Here is a 7,509-nt window from a genome sequence, read left to right on the forward strand (position 1 = left end):
TGTAATGTTAAGGCAGAAAAGGAAAGAAAAAAAAAATCTGGATTTGGGCCTCAGGTGATCTGGATTCCAGGAGGAGGAATGTCAAACCCAGAAGCACCTGCTGCTGTCCTGTGACAGAAGGGGAGGTGCCACCAAAGCTTCCCAAGAGTAACTCCAAACACAGCTTTACAAGTTACTATGAACTGAGCCTTCAGACCATGGTTTAAAGTGATAGTCTCAGAAGAATAGAAGCCATTATGTTGATGTTGACAATTGTCTTCTTAACTGAGGTGGGGTGGGGCTGTGTGGCGGGGGCTCAGAAGAGTAAAAACACACAGAAGAGGCAAGAAAAACATGACCTGTTCTGAATAGGTGTGGCTCAGTGGCAAAGTGCTTAACTAACTGGGTGAGTCCCTGGGTTCAATGCCCAATACCACACGAAAGAGCGAGCAAGCGAGAGAGAGAGAGAGAGAGAGAGAGAGAGAGAGAGAGAGAGAGAGAGAGAGAGAGAGAAGAAAGCAAGAGGGGAAAGGGAGAGAAACTGAGAGGGGAAGGGGTGGTGGAAGAGGGAGAAGGAGTACAAAGGGAAGCAGAAGAGGACAAAGGGAGGAGGCTAAAATCAGGAAAGGAAAGGAACAAAGAGGGTGTGAACCACCAGAAACAAAGATCCTCACTTCACAGTAAGAGTCCTGGCAACGGAGCAGTTCGATTTTTCAACCCTGCAAAGACAGGCATCAGCATAAAGGGCTGGCACAACAGTTTGGTACAAAGCAGTGTTTCCTGTGCTCCTAACTCTACTTCCCTGGCCCCTGAGTTCTTCACTGAGCATTTCAGGGAGGGACTAGATACCAGGTAGACTGCACCTCCTGGAAATTTCCAGGTTTGGAATGTAAAGCCTTATTTGTTGTAATTTCAGAGACTGGAGACTCCCTCCCTTTCTGACTCCTGATGTTCAGCAGACCTCTGGTAACTTTTCAGCCTAGGCTGAACTGAGAGCACCAGGACAGGACCCGTGCCGGCTGGGGAAGGCAGAGGCCTGGTGTCTCCTGCTTATTTGTGATACTGATAACCATCAATGTGCCTCATTTTGAGAGTGGACCATAATGTTTTTTTTATTTATTTTTAGTATAAACACAACAAGGCTAACCCAGCAGGCAGGTAGGTGAAGGGAAGAAAAGATGTCTTAGGATGATGAAAACACAGGCATAACAAGAAACTGAGCCTTGGGTTTAACCCTAGTGGTAGGCAAAGAAAACACTATATAGAGAAACAAGGAACAGAAAGTCCTCAAATTGCATACCTTGCCTCATGCTGTTCACAAGTCAGAGCAGAAGAAATGGTTCTGTCAATTAAACACAAATTGTCAATTATATATAAATAAATAAATACTTATGAAGCCTTCCTCTAAAGTCCCCTTAACTTCAGTCATAAGTTCAGATGAGCACAAGGAACACACGTTCCCCCCTCCTCCTCCTCCTCTTCCTCTCCTCCTCCTTCTTCTCTCTCTATCTCTCACTCAATTTACTTATTTTATGTATGTGAGTACACTGTCTCTCTCTTCAGACACACCAGAAGAGGGCATTGGATCCCATTACAGATGGTTGTGAGCCACCACATGGTTATTGGGATTTGAACCCAGGACCTCTGGAAGAGCAGTCAGTGCTCTTAACCACTGAGCCATCTCTCCAGCTCATGTTTCCCTTTTTCTTTTTTTTTTTTTATTGGACATTTTAAAATTTTCATTTCAAATGTTATCCCCTTTCCCAGTTTCCCATCCATAAACCCCCTATCCTATCACACCTTCCCCTGCTTCTATGAAGGTGTTCCCCCTCCCTCCCACCCTCCCACCCTCCCACCCCTTCTCTTGTCCCTGCCCTGACATTCTCCTACACTGGGGCATCAAGCCTTGGCAGGACCAACGGCTATATAAGAAGCTATATGTGCAGCTGGAGCCATAGGTTTGTCCATGTGTATACTTTGGATGGTGGTTTAATCCCTGGGATCTCTGGTTGGTTGGTATTATTCTTATGGGGTTGCAAACCCCATTCAGCTCCTTCAATTCTATCTCTAACTCCTCCATTGAGGACCCCATTCTCAGTTCAATGGTTGGCTGTGAGCATCTGCCTCTGTATTTGTCATGCTCTGGTACAGCCTATCAGGAGACAACTAGATCAGGCTCCTGTCAGCATGCACTTCTTGGTATCGGCGATATTGTCTGGGTTTGGTTGGCTGTATGTATATGGGCTGGATCCCCAGGAGGGGCAGGCTCTGAATGGCCATTCCTTCTGTCTCTGCTCCAAACTTTGTCTCCATATCTCCTCCTATGAATATTTTTGTTCCCCCTTCTAAGAAGGATCGAAGCATCTGCACTTTGGTCATCCTTCTTCTTGAGCGTCATGTGGTCTGTGGATTGTATCTTGGGTAATCTGAGCTTTTGGGCTAATTTCCACTTATCAGTGAGAGTATACCATGTGTATTTTTTTGTGATTGGGTTACCTCACTCAGGATGATATTTTCTAGTTCAATCCATTTGCCTATGAATTTCATGAGGTCATTGTTTTTGATAGCTGAGTAATATTCCATTGTGTAGATGTACTACATTTTCTGTATCCATTCCTCTGTTGAGGGACATCTGGGTTCTTTCCAGCTTCTGGCTATTATAAATAAGGCTGCTATGAACCTAGTGGAGCATGGGTCTTTGTTATATGTTGGAGCATCTTTTAGGTATATGCCCAGGAGTGATATAGCTGAGTCTTTTTTCTTAAAAGTGTAAATTATCTTGGTTTAGGGTTAGAAGAAATAATACTTTTTAGAGTGTCTACACTACCCAGTACAAAACCACCATCATAGTCAATGCATTTTCTATTGAATTTCAAATAATATTTTTATAGAAATATTAAGTCATAAAATTCATAGGGGACCATTTTTTTAGAAGTTCAATAGATAAAGTGCTTAAACCCAAAAGAATAAAATTGGATAGCAATACTGTGCTTAAGGATATATTACAAAATTATAATAATACAAATAGCTTGAGAGTGATATTAAGACGGACAGATCAAACAAACAGAATAGAATCCCTAAATATCAAATACACAAGTTCATTAGCTTTTAAGAACTTTTCTCATCTTCGATTGTCTTTAAATAAATTAATTAATTTATATTTTTTCCTTCCTTTCTCTTTCTTGAGACAGTCAAGGAAGAGAAAGGGCAGTAAAGTCAGAGCGAGGAGTCAGGTCTTCGGAGAAGATCCCTAGCTTAGCAGACATCCAGAAGAACTGCATTGTGGGAAAGTGTCCACAGCTGCTAGCAACCACAACCTCCTTTGCTGGGGTAGAGAGCTGGGAGCAGAGGGCAGACGAAGACCCGGGCAGAAGCTGCTTTTTCCAAACCTTGGCTGCCAGGAGTGACCACAGACCACATTCTTGCCGTGACATGTGTGAACACTGTACAGCCTGTCCTCGTGGGCTAGGTGAAGCACGTGGGGTTGGCATGTCCTTCCTTTCCAGCTACTGGACAACAGTCCTCTGTGACTCTCAAGGAACAGAAAGCCCGGCCGCTGGAAATAGCAGAGCTCGCCTGGGCTCATCACTGGTGTGCAGACTTTGCAGCTGCTCTTTCAGTCTTGATGGTGTTGGATCCTTTAGTATACAGCCACAGCCTTCTGCCGTACAGATAAAGCAAGATCATGTGCCTTTCAGAATCATCCCTTAACCCCAGGGAAAGGCCACTAGGAGAATGTCTGTGGGTGGAAGAAGAGCCCTATCTCTCCACTCTTAGCCTCCTTTCGCTATAACCAGGATTACATTCTTCCCTGAGTTTTGTCCCAGAACCATGCGGAAAAACTGGGCGTGGCCAAACATGCACATGCAGAGACAGGAGAATCCCTGGGGCTTGCTGGCTGCCCCCCTCATCTCTGTGTTCAGTGATAGAATCAGACAGATAAAGCCAGACACCTGATATCCTCTTGTGGAGATACATATGCAACACACATACATACCAGGCATACACCTACACACACACACACACACACACACACACACACGTGCACCCACCCACATACATACAAAAGGAGATGTCTGAAACAACTCACCATGGGTCCTGAGGGGTGAAGCAAGTAATACCATTAAGAAAACATTAGCAGAGGCACACGTGGGGTGTGATTCACCTCATGCTGCTGTGCTCTGTGTTGACAGAGGGCCACACACAAATGGCACTCCCAACGGGATGGGGTCTCTGGACCAAACACAGGCAGGAGGCAGAAATAATAGCTTTTAATTTTTCTAATTTTTTCCCACTTCCCTATTGTTTGGGGCTTTCATTTTAATAAGACTGTATTTACTTTGCAGACATGAGGAAAAGCAATAAAGTGAGTTTTTTTTAATGTAACATTGTCTTCAAATGAGTTTTAAAATTGCTATTGTTCCTTGTAATAAGATACCACTCCAATTCTGGCCTGTTTACCTACTCAGTCCCCATCTTCAGGGTTATCACCCAGTTAACACAATTCTTTCCTCCTTCCCTCCTCTCCCTCCCTTATCCATCTCAACCTTCAAAGCATGGACTATGAAGGACATTTTGGCAAAGGAGTCCTTTTATTTTGACAGAGGGTTGTGTTTCTATTCACACGAAAACATTCTGAAAAGCCAACGCAGATTTCTCTCTCCGGTGCACTTGTCTATGAATCATTTTTACTCTGGCGGAATAAACTGATGAAACCATTTACGTGAGTTCTCTGCAATCCTTGTGACCTGTACACCGTGTCCGCGACTTTGAAAGACGTGTGCTTAAATGAACGACAGTGAGAGAGGCATCAGCTAAGATGGCGGGTCCAGGAACACTGACAGCCCTTGCCTCAGCAGGCAGTGTTGCTGGCAACTGTCCCCAAATGGCTGGCTTGGTCCCCCTCTCCACAAATCCATCTGCTGAGAGGAGCATCTGCTCCAAGCAGCAGCCCCAAGGCCTCACCCGTCAGATGGAGGTTCCATGTTTCCTATTTCTAACAGAAAGAGCCTTTGGCTTTTCTTCGATTCTGAGAAATGAGCTAGCCATTAAGGACAGAACGTTCTTTTTAAAATTTATTTTTGATTTTACACACACACACACACACACACACACTCTGAGTGGGCGTACATGCTTGTGAGTGCAGGTACCCTTGGAATCCAGAAGAGGGCACTACATTTCCTAGCACTGGAGTGACAGGCAGTAGTAAACTACCTGACAAGGTTGCTAGGAACTGAACTACATCTCTAAGTCCCAGGCTGCTTAAATGGCTCAGTCAGTAAGACCTTGCCTCACCAGCTTGAAAGCCCGACTTTGTACCTCCAACACCTATGTAAAACCTGAGTACTGTAGCGCATGTCTGCAAACCCATTTGCGGGCAAGTTAGAGACAGGAGGATTCCCATAGCTTGCTGTCCTGCTGTCCTAGCAGCTTAATTAGTAAGTGCAAGACTCAGTCAGGGTAAGTACTGACTTTAAAAATAAGGCGGAAAATGTGAGGGGGAGACAAACATGGTCCCCTGACTGATAATCCTGACTGCAGGATTATTGTGTGCACACGAACACACACACATGCACGTACACGACAACAGGACGATTTGTTCTTAGGTTTGAGCCAAGATGGCTGCATATTTCTCCCATCCCCTATCTCTGACAGGTGGGTCAAGCTCTCTGCATGCTGTCAAGGCACAGAGCCTTCTCAGGATCCTTGGTCTACCTTGATCAGCCTGTGACTGTGCCCATCTCAGGTGATCCAGGGAGTAGGCAACTCTCTCACAAGTCTCAGCTGCCAGGCAGCTATGATTTAATCTGAGGCTCACCACAAAACCACAAGAGAATTGAGATGTGGGTCGATGACGTGGCTGCCTGCGTCACATGGCCAGGTACACTAGTTGAGATCCGCACACACTGTCCTCTCTGGAAAATGGCTAGCTGTTCAGTTCCACAATACTCCAGAGCATAGGTCACCTTGGGGGAGACAGGAGGTAAAGCACATTCCATGGCAGATGAGCCACTAGCCAGATACTGCCTGAAATCCGTCAGGAATGTCTGCAATGCCTCCGGGCAGAAATAAAAAAAAAAAAGGCCTCCCAGGCAAAGCCACAGGGCAGAGGAAGGAAGAAGCTTGTGAACTGAGGGTAGGGTAAACCCTGGGGAGCAGAAGTGAGAGGGAGCATGTGGGAGTGGAGAGAACTGCTGAAGAACCGGTGGTTTGGATATTAGAAGAGCTTGCCCACACTGGGAAGCCTAGCAGTGTGTCTGAGACACTCACTCCCCATCTTGTCCCCACGCTCAGCACCCACAGCAACCAGAATCCTCTGCTGTTCTGAGGCTAAAGGAGAAGCCTGCTGGGCCCTGGCCTAAGATAGCCACATTCAGGAGTCTGTGTGCCCTGTATGCAGGAGAGGTGTTGCCTGAATTCGCCCTTTCTGCTCCTCCCCCTGCTACGAGGGATCCCAGCAGGGTCTAAGCCCCATGCCTCCCGGTTCTGGACTACCCTCCCACTGTCTCTACCTTACCTTGGATCACAGTCCAGCCCATACTCTGTCCTTGAGATATGTTGGGTTCCAAAAACAGCTACTGGACTCTGCACTTTGCCCAGAACCTCTGAGTCCTAGCATTGAAAGACGGTGGAGGCTCTGAACTCGGGCGCCACCCCCATTCCCACAGCCAATTTAGCCCCCCGGGTCTTTCCTGTACCTCAGAGGCTTGAGCGCCTCCATTAGGTCTCCTTGTGGCTCTTTTTCCCCCTCTTCTCCAATTAAAGGCAAAAGAGGAAGTGAGAATCTGCCTCAATGCTAACCAGAGACTTGTCTTGCTACACAGACAAAACCAGTTTTGTTCAGAGTTTTATTTGCCCCCTCCCCCTGTTTTTTTTTTTTTCCCTCTAGGTTTCAGGGGTGGATCTGATTGGTCTCACCACAACGTTGACGAACATCAGACACCAGACACTCTGAGGATTGGTTAATTACAGCAGGCCAGCCCACCCCAGGGTGGGGCTGCCTATACTACTTACAAGTTGAATCCTTTCAGGACCTCTGCCCTGGGAGGGGGCAGAGTATAAGCCAATCTCTCACCGCAGAGGGTCATACCCATGACTGGGAATTGGGTCCACCACGGCAGCTGGTGCAACCAAGGACCCCACCCTGTATCTGCTTAGAAGTGAGGGCAGGCTTAGGCCAAAGCTCCCACTGGGGCAGCCTGGGGAAGAACAGAAAGCCTACCCAACCCGTCCAGTGCCTTTGTTAAAAGTTGATTCATCCCACTGGCAGGCCACACCTGCCCCACACTTCCTTTTTCCTGAAGTGTGAGGTGATCCATTTCCTCTTTAGGTTAAAGCCGGCTTGAGTCAGAGTTTCTGCCTCTCTAGCTGGGAGCACCACCTATTTCCTCCCATTCAGCACAGACCTAGAACCGCACAGTCGAGTGTGACGCAGCCAGACAGAGCCTGGGGTCAGTGACCTTGCAGGCCAGAGGGCCACATCTTCAAGGGACAGAGCACTACAGGCCATCTTAAAGTTTTGATTGGAAT

At 46.8% G+C, this 7,509-nt stretch overlaps 1 long non-coding RNA gene across 2 annotated transcripts; it reads right to left on the reverse strand.

The window, feature by feature from the left end:
- Nucleotides 1-2,823: 2,823 nt before the first annotated feature.
- Nucleotides 2,824-6,801, reverse strand: LOC148007020 (uncharacterized). Of its 2 annotated transcripts, XR_015646104.1 has the most exons (4): nt 6,678-6,801; nt 6,497-6,591; nt 5,798-5,945; nt 4,561-4,762 (listed from the first exon to the last, which is right to left on the reverse strand). It is a non-coding gene; the product is annotated as an uncharacterized LOC148007020 (long non-coding RNA). The 2 variants fall into 2 exon arrangements; XR_015646105.1 differs by lacking the exons at nt 4,561-4,762; nt 5,798-5,945 and adding an exon at nt 2,824-3,640.
- Between the last annotated feature and the right edge of the window lie 708 nt (nt 6,802-7,509).

This window comes from Rattus norvegicus, chromosome 1 (assembly GCF_021556685.1).
Source record: "Rattus norvegicus strain SHRSP/BbbUtx chromosome 1, alternate assembly SHRSP_T2T, whole genome shotgun sequence".
NCBI lineage: Eukaryota > Metazoa > Chordata > Mammalia > Rodentia > Muridae > Rattus > Rattus norvegicus.